This window comes from Panulirus ornatus, chromosome 2 (assembly GCF_036320965.1).
Source record: "Panulirus ornatus isolate Po-2019 chromosome 2, ASM3632096v1, whole genome shotgun sequence".
NCBI classification, from domain to species: domain Eukaryota; kingdom Metazoa; phylum Arthropoda; class Malacostraca; order Decapoda; family Palinuridae; genus Panulirus; species Panulirus ornatus.
Window position 1 is genome coordinate 32265702 of NC_092225.1, and position 13873 is coordinate 32279574.

Consider the following 13873-nt stretch of genomic DNA (forward strand, 5'->3'; position numbering starts at 1 on the left):
ACCCAACAACACCACCACCTCAGAGAACAGCCAGGCACGGCTGTAAGGAGGCGGAGTGTAGCTGGTCTGCCCACCTTCTGACGTGGTCTTTTTTACACAGCTGTTGGCGTCCTGACGTGCCTGGGGGGAGGTTGTGTGTTGACATCTGACCTCCCTCAGCTGTGCTAGAAAACTGGTTTACCTCCACAAGGGAAAGCCAGGGATGGGCCGTCTACAGACCCAGGTCCCAGCCTGGGATGGGCCGTCTACAGACCCAGGTCCCAGCCTGGGATGGGTCGTCTACAGACCCAGATCCCTGCCTGGGATGGGTCGTCTACAGACCCAGGTCCCAGCCTGGGATGGGCCGTCTACAGACCCAGGTCCCAGCCTGGGATGGGCCGTCTACAGACCCAGGTCCCAGCCTGGGATGGGCCGTCTACAGACCCAGGTCCCTGCCTGGGATGGGCCGTCTACAGACCCAGGTCCCAGCCTGGGTCGAGCTGGTGAATACTGGATGACAACATGTATACAGGACGGCCCTGATGCGTGATCACGTCAACATTTAATGTCCGACAACAAACCCTTGACCAGACCCACCGACCGTGCGGGGTAATGCATAGCGGCATTATGTGACCCAGGGATATATATGTGACCCAGGGATGATATATCATGTGACCCAGGGATATACATGTGACCCAGGGATGATATACATGTGACCCAGGGATATATCATGTGACCCAAAGATATATTTTATTATTAGTGGTTGTGTACACACGCTGGTGATGGTGAACCAACAACAGGAGGTGTTGTATTGTCTGTTGTAGCAACAATGTTGTCTGTTGTCTCTAACGAGGATAGTTGTAACCATCATCAACTACCTATATAATGTGGTCCTGACCATCTGTGCTGCCTAGCAACAGTGTGTGTGTGTGTGGTCAGGTCTCGTCACGTATTGCTCACATGGTTTACGTGGTCAGTGAGTGTTCTCCGCCCACCTGCTCAGCGTGCTGCCCACGTCCGGCCAGCACACCCCCGTCCTCCCTGGCTTATTCCACACAGCCAGTGTCTCAAGAACGGCTGGCAAGCGTCATCGCCACCTCGTCCGTGTGTGGCACAAATACAGTGTTCCCTCCTCTGGTGCTGGCAAGCGTCATCGCCACCTCGTCCGTGTGTGGCACAAGTACAGTGTTACCTCCTCTGGTGCTGAGGTTGACTTGAACTATCAAGAACTGATCCATGATGACGTCATCGTAGCCTCTCGGGAAGCAGAGGTGATCGTTGTGTACAAACCTTCCCTCCCTCCACCACTACGACCAGATCGGCCACCTGCCCCTCACCACCACCACCCGCCACCATCGTCCTCGGACTCTTCTGAACTTAGTTTACTTGAGTCACGATTCCTCAGTCAAACTGGTAATAAACATTCTCGCGTGGGTCAAGATGCGTCCTGTACTGTAACCTGTACTGTATATCGTAACATCCTCACCCTCACACAGTCACTGTAACCTGTACTGTATATCGTAACATCCTCACCCTCACACAGTCACTGTAACCTGTACTGTATATCGTAACATCCTCACCCTCACACAGTCACTGTAACCTGTACTGTATATCGTAACATCCTCACCCTCACACAGTCACTGTAACCTGTACTGTATATCGTAACATCCTCACCCTCACACAGTCACTGTAACCTGTACTGTATATCGTAACATCCTCACCCTCACACAGTCACTGTAACCTGTACTGTATATCGTAACATCCTCACCCTCACACAGTCACTGTAACCTGTACTGTATATCGTAACATCCTCACCCTCACACAGTCACTGTAACCTGTACTGTATATCGTAACATCCTCACCCTCACACAGTCACTGTAACCTGTACTGTATATCGTAACATCCTCACCCTCACACAGTCACTGTAACCTGTACTGTATATCGTAACATCCTCACCCTCACACAGTCACTGTAACCTGTACTGTATATCGTAACATCCTCACCCTCACACAGTCACTGTAACCTGTACTGTATATCGTAACATCCTCACCCTCACACAGTCACTGTAACCTGTACTGTATATCGTAACATCCTCACCCTCACACAGTCACTGTAACCTGTACTGTATATCGTAACATCCTCACCCTCACACAGTCACTGTAACCTGTACTGTATATCGTAACATCCTCACCCTCACACAGTCACTGTAACCTGTACTGTATATCGTAACATCCTCACCCTCACACAGTCACTGTAACCTGTACTGTATATCGTAACATCCTCACCCTCACACAGTCACTGTAACCTGTACTGTATATCGTAACATCCTCACCCTCACACAGTCACTGTAACCTGTACTGTATATCGTAACATCCTCACCCTCACACAGTCACTGTAACCTGTACTGTATATCGTAACATCCTCACCCTCACACAGTCACTGTAACCTGTACTGTATATCGTAACATCCTCACCCTCACACAGTCACTGTAACCTGTACTGTATATCGTAACTTCCTCACCCTCACACAGTCACTGTAACCTGTACTGTATATCGTAACATCCTCACCCTCACACAGTCACTGTAACCTGTACTGTATATCGTAACTTCCTCACCCTCACACAGTCACTGTAACCTGTACTGTATATCGTAACATCCTCACCCTCACACAGTCACTGTAACCTGTACTGTATATCGTAACATCCTCACCCTCACACAGTCACTGTAACCTGTACTGTATATCGTAACATCCTCACCCTCACACAGTCACTGTAACCTGTACTGTATATCGTAACATCCTCACCCTCACACAGTCACTGTAACCTGTACTGTATATCGTAACATCCTCACCCTCACACAGTCACTGTAACCTGTACTGTATATCGTAACATCCTCACCCTCACACAGTCACTGTAACCTGTACTGTATATCGTAACATCCTCACCCTCACACAGTCACTGTAACCTGTACTGTATATCGTAACATCCTCACCCTCACACAGTCACTGTAACCTGTACTGTATATCGTAACATCCTCACCCTCACACAGTCACTGTAACCTGTACTGTATATCGTAACATCCTCACCCTCACACAGTCACACATTCACTGTAAAGCAACTTTGACATTGACCTAAATCCCTACTGCTTCTCTCATGCTGCATCAGTGAGCAGCGTCAGCATCAACTTTCCTTCAGTGTCATTTATGTAACTTCTTGCCAAAAGCACGACAGACCCAGTCATGTTTGCTCTCACCATTGTCCTCCACGTTTGGCGTGACCCTCATCATGTCTGACCGATACTGTAATTTGTCGAGGGCTCTGCCACAAGCACCGTTTACTGTAATTCCACATTTCATGATGATAATAACAACATAAACATACCAAGAGACACAATAATGTCTTGTGGCAAGTAACTTCCGTGGATGGGAAATCCTGGTGGTTCCAAGACAGAGCCCTACAGGAACCTCTGCTCTCCTGGTGGTGGTGTGTAACATGTCCTCTGCCTTCCCACAACTTGGCGGTGTTCACTCCCAGTGAACAGCTCGTCTGAACCAGGCTGATGATCCAACTCTCTTTATACATGAGTCTTCAGGGAACGTGGATTCGAGAGGCCTTGTGGCAGACATAAACTTCAACCCCCTGACTGACTGACTCAGTCTTGTGTTCTTGTTTTTGACAATTTGCCAGATCGTGATTGCTTCTGGTACAGCCCGTCGTCACCATCACAGCGCAGGTACTCCTTCCGCCTCATGCGTACACCTTTCCCGGAACAGCTGCGGCCCTGGTGGAGGAACAGTGGGAGGGCAGCCAGTGGGAGGGCAGCTGCGGAGAAACCTTGAGGTGGGTCGACCCAGAGAGTGAAGGGATCTTTCCTCCTCAGTAGCCAGTGAGAATCTCGTCCAGTCGCACTTTCCCGTACCTCGGCTCCCACCCAGATCCCAACACAAGGCACCTCGCTATAACCAGTGGTATCCCAACCACAGCACTGTACCACACAGGTACATCTCCCACGGTACACCACAGCACTGTACCACACCGGTACATCTCCCATGGTACACCACAGCATTGTACCACACCGGTACATCTCCCACGGTACACCACATCTTGACCGTCACTGTCGTGCTTCTTTTACTGTTAATGAGGTAGACGGAGGTAGAAGGTTGTTCTCGACCTTCGTCACCCAGTGACCCTTGCACTTTGGTGGCCCCAAATGACCCTCAGTGACCTTGGTTTCCTTAGCGACCCCAAATAACCTTCGTGAGATCAGTGGCCTTCAATGACCCCTAGTAACCCTATTTGTCACAGTGACCCAAAGTGACCCTCAATGAATCCGTCATCCTCGTAACCCCAAGTGACCCTAATGACCCCAGTGGATTTCGGGACCTGAAGTGACCCCTAGCGGCCTCGTGACCTCAGTGGTCCCACCCAGTTGACCCCAGGAGACTACACCAGACACCGATCTATTATGTGTCACACTTGTGTTCTCTGATGACCTGTGGTGAAGGCTTGGCCTTGCGAATGTGACTCGAAAGTGCCATAAAACTGTGATCATACAAAAAACTGGACCAGACTATGTCTTGAAACAACGTCCTTGTTTACTGTACACACTGCTGCCTCAGCCAGGCGGGTGGGTACTGTGTGGCCCTGGTGGATACTGTGACACCTGTGTGGATCTGTGGTAAGTGGTGAGGCTATTGTCTCGTACAGATATACTATATTGTGTCCCCAGGGTAGATATTCTGTCCCCAGGTTGGATATTCTGTCCCCAGGGTAGATATTCTGTCTGAGTAGATATTCTGTCCCCAGGGTAGATATTCTGTCTGAGTGGGTATTCTGTCCCAAGTAAGATGAGTAACACAACGTGATGTGTCACATGGACAGATGGACATTGTGTAACATGGCTTGATGATGCATCCTGGTAGCTGCTATTGTCTACCAGTGTGGTTGCCATGTCAGCCATGTGGGTATTGTGTTTCCAGCACACACACACACACACACACACACACTGGGACCCCCATGTCATCTACATGACCGGAGGCTGCTATGTGTACACTGTGTCAGCAGTGTGGCTCACCGGTTACATGATCGTGAACACTGTGTCACCAGTGATCCCAGGTGGTAGCGGGTTGACAGTGGTCCATGGTGTTGACGTGGCTGCAGACGGCGGTGGTTGACGGGGTTGTGTTGACGTAGTTATGGGTGGTGGTGGAGGAGGAAGTAGATGTCCTTATCAAACGAAAGAAATGGTGGGGATCGAACCTGAGCATCAAGCCGTCAGACCAACTGATATTTAAGATAATGGAAAAACTTGATTCTCTCCACAAAGCAGGAATAACTCTTGAACGAAATGATTAAAAGTAACATGAAAAAAAATGAAGAAAAATTTGATTTCATCTCGAGGTAATGTTACTCTTTACCCAAGACTGTCTGACCCAGTCCTGTCTTACCCAGTCCCGTCTAACACAAGACTGTCTAACCCAGTCCCGTCTAACACAAGACTGTCTAACCCAGTCCCGTCTAACACAAGTCTTTCTAACCCAGTCCCGTCTAACACAAGACTGTCTAACCCAGTCCCGTCTAACACAAGACTGTCTAACCCAGTCCCGTCTAACACAAGACTGTCTGACCCAGTCCCGTCTAACACAAGACTGTCTAACCCAGTCCCGTCTAACACAAGACTGTCTGACCCAGTCCCGTCTAACACAAGACTGTCTGACCCAGTCCCGTCTAACACAAGACTGTCTGACCCAGTCCCGTCTAACACAAGACTGTCTGACCCAGTCCCGTCTAACACAAGACTGTCTGACCTAACACAGTTCCTTGGTCAGCAGGTCAGGAGAAACCTCGCATTCAGCAGCAGACCCACGGAGGAGTGGACACACTGGGCACACCTGACTCTCAGTGAGCCACACACTGGCCACACCTGACTCTCAGTGAGCCACACACTGGCCACACCTGACTCTCAGTGAGCCACACACTGGCCACACCTGACCCTAAGCATCATCCCAGAACGAACATGAGGCAGTGAAGAACTTCAAGCACGATGGTGACTGTGGCCACTTGCCGAGATGACCACAAGCCATGATAGTCCACAAGGCACTGTAGAAGGGGATGAGACAAGCAGTCAAGGCTGCATTAATCACCATAAACAACGTAGTACATCATGGGAAGGTTTCCTCTACTGGTCGAAAACGGCGGGAAAACTGGTGGTGACGTCATCGAAGGAGGGGATATAGATAATAAGAGGTTTACAAATTATTCATCAGTAAACAAGTGTGGATTGCGACCATGACCACACACGACAACTTTTGTGTTATATTATTGTAACGTTATAAACTCGCTGGAAAAATAAACACAGATGTTGTGTGCTTATATATATATATATATATATATATATATATATATATATATATATATATATAGTGAGCGGTCATTCACATGGAGTACTGTTCCCACGTCTGGGCTGACTGTATTAAACCAGAGGAATGAACAATCTTGCGTCTCAGTGATCGTCGTGGCAACACCTCTGCTCTCCGTGTCCTCGGTGAAGGTGTTACCTGTGTACTGTAATGTGGCACCTCTGCTCTCCGTGTCCTCGGTGAAGGTGTTACCTGTGTACTGTAATGTGGCCGCTGTGCCCCCACCACAAGGCCAGCTGCTGCCTCCACAGTTTTGGTGTCGAGACGAACCACACCAGGACCCAGCGTTGTGACATGTCTTTCTTCCCTGGAACAGCTGAGCTATGGGATGGTCTCCCTCCTGTTGTCCTTCCTCCTGTTGTCCTTCCTTCTGTTGTCCTCCCTCCTGTTGGTCTCCCTCCTGTTGGTCTCCCTCCTGTTTTCTTCCTCCAGTTGGTCTCCCTCCTGTTTTTTTCCTCCTGTTGGTCTCCCTCCTGTTGTCCTTACTTCTGTTGTTCTCTCTCCTGTTGTTCTTCCTGCAGTTTTCCATCTTTATTAAAAGTCAAGTTTATAAAACTTGTGGAGTCCTGTCTACTACTACATGCTTTTTGTTCCTTTTACTTTCTATCATTCTCTCCAGATGACCTTTAACTGTGGCATGACTTACTCGCACCGTACCGTCCTCTCTCTCTCTCTCTCTCTCTCTCTCTCTCTCTCTCTCTCTCATATTATATATATATATATATATATATATATATATATATATATATATATATATATATATATATATATATATATATATAATAAAATTCTGGCTATGTAACAATTCTTTGAGTTATTGTTGTTAGTATGTTAACTTCCCCAAGGGAAACAACAACAAAGAACAAAGAGGCAGATAATAAAACTGTTGTTATCTATCCAGCAAGAAAGAGTCTCTTGATAACATGACCCTTCCTGAACAGGTGTGGCAAGGTATGTGGGACACACACACACACACACACACACACACTTGAGGGAAGGCGTGGACAGTAGGTTCCGGCGTGAGGTTAGTGCGTCAGGAGAGAGGCAGAGGAGGAAGTTCCTCTCAATACGATCGTTGTACAATGTCTTCCTTACCACAACACACAAGACCTGACCAAACATCATGTATGTATATGTAAGTATGTATGTATGTATATATGTCCGTATGGATGTATGTATGTATGTAAGTATATATGTATACAGAGCAACGTAAGACCAAGCGGTGTGGCCAAGCACAGTGAAAGTAAAAGTATAAAAGTAGAGAAAAAAGTTGAAGTAACTGATTTGAGAAGCTGCTCAGCTGTGTGATGACGCTCCGCTACATTGCGCACCTCCGCCAGCCCTGCTACACACACACACACACATCATCTGCAACCACAAGACACACCAACTTATATATGAAGTAACTTTGACGCCAAGAAAATACTGGAACAAAACAAAACTGGAAAAATAGTGTAAATTCCAAGTTAGACACGAAAGAAAACAACTGAGGTGATGAGGAAGTGAAGGTTGTCGTTGTACGCTAATCTTAATCTGGAAAAACAAATAAGGAAATAAAGTGTTGACGTGCGTATAATCTGATGATAACAGCAGGTGTTCAGGTAACCTGTCCACTAAAGACGACTCGGACACTCCCTGTGGTCAAGGTGAGGGAGACAAGGAGACGTTCCATGTGTGATACTGAAGATGAAATACTGTGGTTGTGAAGTGTGTGGTGCATGTACGTGTGGTAGCGGGTCGACGGGGGCAATGTGTTGCACAGGTTTAATAAGAAGCATCGTAAACAAATCATAAACAACTGGAACTTCAGGTAAGGTTATACAAACTTCTTTACTGTAGCAAATGACGGGAGTACTTCAGGGGAACATCAGAAGCAAGAATAATGGCCAGATGTGGGGTAAGGATGAGCAGACTAAGCAAACATATCACAAATAACAAAACTTAATCTATAATGTTTTGAACCACTGAGAGTAAGTCTGGAAGGTGGAGAGGTGTGGCAATAATAGTGATGTACTAGGAAGGTGGAGAGGTGTGGTAATAATAGTGATGTACTAGGAAGGTGGAGAGGGGTGGTAATAATAGTGATGTACTAGGAAGGTGGAGAGGTGTGGCAATAATAGTGATGTACTAGGAAGGTGGAGAGGTGTGGTAATAATAGTGATGTACTAGGAAGGTGGAGAGGTGTGGTAATAATAGTGATGTATTATAAAAGTGTATTGAGTGAGACGAGTGTAGACGGACGAGTGATGGATCAGTTGAGTACAGGATGAGCGGGTGATGCTGAGTGACCAGACTGAGGAGGAAAGGCACACTGGCTGCCATTATCTATAAAACTGAAAATAATGAAAAAAAAACTGAAGAAGATTGGCAGAGAAGGAAGCGTCTGTTGCGGGCAGGATGACGAGCAAGGAAGGTGTGGAGGCAAACCTCTGGTAAGATACAGGCTGAACGAGTGAACACCTAGGGTAGGTCAGTGGGTCTGTAGGGCAAGGTTTATCACAAGAGATTACCAGGAGAAACACTGGTCAAGATTCGTGAGTATAATATGAATGAAAACATCCCAACTTAGGTAGCAAAGACAACTCTAAAATGAAATAATAAAAAAACAAACTACTAGAATCATTAAATGTGACCGAGGTAATCCCACATGCTGACCAGACCAGAACATTATGATCATGAACTCACATCAGGCCAACATACTACTCCAGCGGACACAACACATTATGATCATGAACACACATCAGGCCAACATACTACTCCAGCGGACACAACACATTATGATCATGAACACACATCAGGCCAACATACTACTCCAGCGGACACAACACTTGTTATCATGAAAAACGTCGTAGCACGTTTACATGAAAGGAAAGGTCAGGAGCAGGAGGAGAGGAGAGGAGAGGAGGAGGAGGAGGAGGAGGAGGTAAGAACAAATCCCCAGCAAGTAAAGATCTGAGGAAACATGGAGAAGTTCAGACAGGAACCAGCCGACGCGTCCTCAGTGTTGCTCCAGACCAGGACGACCACAACACACACACACACACACACACACACACACACACCACAGAACCTGGGGTATATCATCATACTACAGTGTCTGGGGGTGTATAGATGAGGAATCAAGCGGTCCACACACACACACCTGAGCCATACGGTCTTACAGTTTAAAACTATTATGTTTCTCCATTGTAGCCAGTTATGCCCTCTTCCTCCTCACTTAACCATCACGATAATACATTGAGGTGCTGTGTTGTTGTTGTTGGAGTTTAAGGATAATGATACAAATCGACCCAAACATTGTGGGAGTTGTGGAGACAAACTTCCCTTGTGGGTAAACATGTCCAGTGATTGTAGAAGAATATATAGTGGCACTGAGGAAGGTCAGGGGAGGAGGTGGGTGGCTCTTCCTGTATGAGATATCACAGTATAGTGCCACGAGCCACTTGAGACAGTAGATGATGGAGGGAAGAAGTAATCACAGTAGATGGTGGTTGTACGTAGAGTGTACCTGATCATGGGGGACACCATACGTGATGGTGACGACACCGAAGTCTAGTTTGTAGAGAGGCGGTCACGTGTCTGGTCCTCCTCACTCTGGCAGCCCTCATGGCTGGCCTGAGTAAAGGATTGTGGTCACTGGTGGTGATCTCTGTATGGGCGTCACGTTCAACTGCCAGCCTCACTCCAGACGTTCACAGAGAAAACAGTGAACCTGATGTGTGCAGGAGTCGTGGTCTCAAGTGATGGTAACTTGTAAGTCGAGACGAAGATGTCTTCTTCCACACAGCAGGTGACTTCATCCGTTCTCCACCTGTATACCACTTGTGGCTCTACCTTCCTCATGATGACGTAGTATGTTCACCATGTACTACAATATGTTGAACATGTACAGTATGTTCAACATGTACAGTAACGTTGAGCATGTACAGTATGTTCAACATGTACAGTAACGTTGAACATGTTCAGTACGTTCAACATGTACAGTAACGTTGAACATGTTCAGTATGTTGACGATGTCCAGTATGTTCAACATGCTCAGTATGTTCAACATGCTCAGTATGTTGATAATGAACAGAAATTACGTCCACAAACTTTTCATTCATATTTTTTAACCCTTCTTCCTATCAGCACATTCACAATGTACTATGCTTCTCCATCATCATGGTAGCAACATACTAGTAACACACTTATGGACCCCCCCCCCCTCCTACAGAAGAAAGCGAACATAATAACTAATATAATAATTATACAAAATAACTAATATAATAATTATACAAAATAACTTGTATAATAATTATACAGCATAATAACTAATACAATAATCATACAAAATGATAACTAATATGATAATCATACAACATAACTCATATAATGATTATTATTATTTTTTATTATTTTGCTTTGTCGCTGTCTCCCGCGTTAGCGAGGCAGCGCAAGGAAACAGACGAAATAACTAATACCTCATAATAACTAATACCTCAGGCACCTCACCATGAGTCATACATACATTAAATATCCTCATCAACCAGTCAACAACACAGTCACCCATTTTTTAATAAATTCCACTGCAATACCATCCAAACCTGCTGCCTTGCCGGCTTTCATCTTCCGCAAAGCTTTTACTACCTCTTCTCTGTTTACCAAATCATTTTCCCTAACCCCCTCATTTTGCACACCACCTCGACCAAAACACCCTATATCTGCCACTCTATCATCAAACACATCCAACAAACCTTCAAAATACTCACTCCATCTCCTTCTCACATCACCACTACTTCTTCTTACCTACCCAGTAGTCCCCTCCACCTATGCATACATAGTGCCATTGTACAAAGGCAAAAGGGATAAAGGTGAGTGCTCAAATTACAGAGGTATAAGTTTGTTGAGCATTCCTAGGAAATTATATGGGAGGGTATTAATTGAGAGGGTGAAGGCATGTACAGAGCATCAGATTGGGGAAGAGCAGTGTGGTTTCAGAAGTGGTAGAGGATGTGTGGATCAGGTGTTTGCTTTGAAGAATGTGTGCGAGAAATACTTAGAAAAGCAAATGATAGAGTTGATAGAGATGCTCTGTGGAAGGTATTGGGAATATATGGTGTGGGAGGCAAGTTGTTAGAAGCGGTGAAAAGGTTTTATCGAGGATGTAAGGCATGTGTACGTGTAGGAAGAGAGGAAAGTGACTGGTTCTTAGTGAATGTGTTGAGAAATGTGTGGAAGGCGAGAACATTATCTCGGTAAGCCAAAATTGGGTATGTTTGAAGGAATAGTGGTTCCAACAATCTTATATGGTTGCGAGGCGTGGGCTATAGATAGAGTTGTGCGGAGGAGGGTGGATGTGTTGGAAATGAGATGTTTGAGGGCAATATGTGGTGTGAGGTGGTTTGATCGAGTAAGCAATGGAAGGGTAGGAGAGATGGGTGGTAATAAAAAGAGTGTGGTTGAGAAAGCAGAAGAGGGTGTTTTGAAATGGTTTGGTCACATGGAGAGAATGAGTGAGGAAAGATTGACCAAGAGGATATATGTGTCAGAGGTGGAGGGAACGAGAAGTGGGAGACCAAATTGGGGGTGGAAGGATGGAGTGAAAAAGATTTTGAGCGATCGGGGCTTGAACATGCAGGAGGGTGAAAGGCGTGAAAGGAATAGAGTGAATTGGAACGATGTGGTATACCGGGGTCGACGCAGTGTCAATGGATTGAACCAGGGCATGTGAAGCGTCTGGGGTAAACCATGGAAAGTTTTGTGGTGCCTGGATATGGAAAAGAAGCTGTGGTTTCGGTGCATTATACATGATAGCTAGAGACTGAGTGTGAACGAATGTGGCCTCTGTTGTCTTTTCCTAGCGCTTCCTCGCGCGCATGCGGGGGGAGGGGGTTGTCATTTCATGTGTTGCGGGGTGGCGACGGGATTGATTGAAGGCAGCAAGTATGAATTATGTACATGTGTATATATGTATATGTCTGCGTACGTATATATATGTATGTATATGTGCGTGTGTGGACGTGTATGTATGTATATGCATGTCTATGTGGGTGGGTTGGGCCATTCTTTTGTCTGTTTCCTTGCGCTGCCTCGCTAACGCGGGAGACAGCGAGAAAGCATAATAAATAAATATACAAATAATACAACAATTATACATAATTACTATAATAATTATACATCATAACTAACAATTATAAAACATAACTAATTTACTAATCATATAACATAACTCATATAATAATTATGCAAGACAACTAATACAATAATTGTAAATAATGACATATACTATTATACAACATAATAATCAACATAATTATATAACAACTCTGGAAGAAGTAGAAAAATATGCGGCCAGAAGTTATGTTCAAGCTTGTGTTCAGAAGTTATGTTCAAGCTTGTGTTCAGAAGCTATGTTCAAGCTTGTGTTCAGAAGTTATGTTCAAGCTTGTGTTCAGAAGTTATGTTCAAGCTTGTGTTCAGAAGTTATGTTCAAGCTTGTGTTCAGAAGTTATGTTCAAGCTTGTGTTCAGAAGTTATGTTCAAGCTTGTGTTCAGAAGTTATGTTCAAGCTTGTGTTCAGAAGTTATGTTCAAGCTTGTGTTCAGAAGCTATGTTCAAGCTTGTGTTCAGAAGTTATGTTCAAGCTTGTGTTCAGAAGTTATGTTCAAGCTTGTGTTCAGAAGTTATGTTCAAGCTTGTGTTCAGAAGTTATGTTCAAGCTTGTGTTCAGAAGCTATGTTCAAGCTTGTGTTCAGAAGTTATGTTCAAGCTTGTGTTCAGAAGCTATGTTCAAGCTTGTGTTCAGAAGTTATGTTCAAGCTTGTGTTCAGAAGTTATGTTCAAGCTTGTGTTCAGAAGTTATGTTCAAGCTTGTGTTCAGAAGCTATGTTCAAGCTTGTGTTCAGAAGTTATGTTCAAGCTTGTGTTCAGAAGTTATGTTCAAGCTTGTGTTCAGAAGTTATGTTCAAGCTTGTGTTCAGAAGTCTGGATATGTTCAATAATTATGTCCACGATCTGTTAAGACTTTACACACTCACGAATGATGACGCTCAGTGTTTGTACCAGTGGTTATCTAACACCAGGACTTGTTCTCTAACACCACTACTTGTTCTCTAACACCACTACTGGTTATCTAACACCACTACTTGTTCTCTAACACCACTACTGGTTATCTAACACCACTACTGGTTATCTAACACCACTACTGGTTATCTAACACCACTACTTGTTCTCTAACACCACTACTGGTTATCTAACACCACTACTGGTTATCTAACACCACTACTGGTTATCTAACACCACTACTGGTTATCTAACACCACTACTTGTTCTCTAACACCACTACTGGTTATCTAACACCACTACTGGTTATCTAACACCACTACTGGTTATCTAACACCACTACTGGTTATCTAACACCACTACTTGTTCTCTAACACCACTACTGGTTATCTAACACCACTACTGGTTATCTAACACCACTACTGGTTATCTAACA

The 13873-nt window shown here is 45.2% G+C and overlaps 2 protein-coding genes across 4 annotated transcripts in view; one reads left to right on the top strand and one right to left on the bottom strand.

Annotated features, from left to right (window-relative positions):
• The window catches only part of LOC139755977 (lachesin-like), a 244332-nt gene that overhangs the window by 220063 nt on the left and 10396 nt on the right, over window positions 1-13873 (bottom strand). The gene's annotated exons all lie outside the window — the stretch shown is intronic.
• LOC139755963 (glucose dehydrogenase [FAD, quinone]-like) overlaps window positions 3843-13873 on the top strand; it is a 52683-nt gene continuing 42652 nt past the window's right edge. For 2 of the 3 annotated variants that reach the window (XM_071674819.1, XM_071674813.1), the window contains exon 1: window positions 3843-4655. The gene's annotated coding sequence lies outside the window, so the exon portion shown is untranslated. Of the gene's footprint in view, window positions 4656-7771; window positions 8207-13873 lie in introns of those variants that run through there. The other variant, XM_071674828.1, reaches the window with a different exon arrangement.